The sequence below is a fragment of the Cherax quadricarinatus genome, unplaced genomic scaffold (assembly GCF_038502225.1).
Source record: "Cherax quadricarinatus isolate ZL_2023a unplaced genomic scaffold, ASM3850222v1 Contig2256, whole genome shotgun sequence".
In the NCBI taxonomy this organism is placed as follows: domain Eukaryota; kingdom Metazoa; phylum Arthropoda; class Malacostraca; order Decapoda; family Parastacidae; genus Cherax; species Cherax quadricarinatus.
This window is the reverse complement of record NW_027197282.1, coordinates 55215-56036: the sequence shown is the minus strand read 5'-3', so window position 1 is coordinate 56036 and position 822 is coordinate 55215.

Below are 822 nucleotides of genomic sequence, written 5' to 3'. Positions count from 1 at the left end.
TCACCTCTCTTCCTATATTAAGACTACACATATTTTAAGGTAAATAATGAGTGTACTGTATGTGTATTTTACCTCTCTGGGATGTTTTAAATATCGTATATTAAGTATGAGACGGGGAGCCAGTGCTACCTACACCTGGGCTACCTGCACCTGACTTCCTACAAATAAGTACTACTCACCTCTCTCCCTACATTAAGATTACAAATACTTTAAGATAAGTAATGAATTTACTGTGACTGTATTTTACTTTGTGTGTTTTTAATGCCTAGTTCTATTACTAACTTAATATAATTTAGTGTAAACTTGTTGTCTGGCATTTATATGCATTTATAAATGGAAAAAATGGAGTTCTGCCTTCCGGCGATGTCTGGTTTCCGGCGAACAGCCTGGAACCTAACCCGCCGTATAAGTGGGGCCCTACTGTAACCATTTATCACATCTGTCAGACACTGCATCATCATGGAATCTGCAACAAAGAATTCTTCAAAACTTGTCCAATTTTTGGATGAAGACCTACTTACACTAGTGGATGATTCCACTCTGACCCAGTCTCCTTCTGCTTCGCCTAACCTGACTACAGTATACAAGCCACTGCTATGGCCCTGTGCTGTACTTTCTACAAGATTGATGGACTGAGCACATGACTCCAGGCTGAGGGATTGATTACCTCAAACTCCTCCTCTTCTTATACCTTCCTGCTTTGTATAAGACTGATGAAGCCACTGTGTGGCAAAACGTTTCTTCAATAAAGATTCCCATATGTCGCATAAGTGTCTCAATTCTTCAAGATGTCAGTTTTCAAAACCATTTATCCCAGTTAAG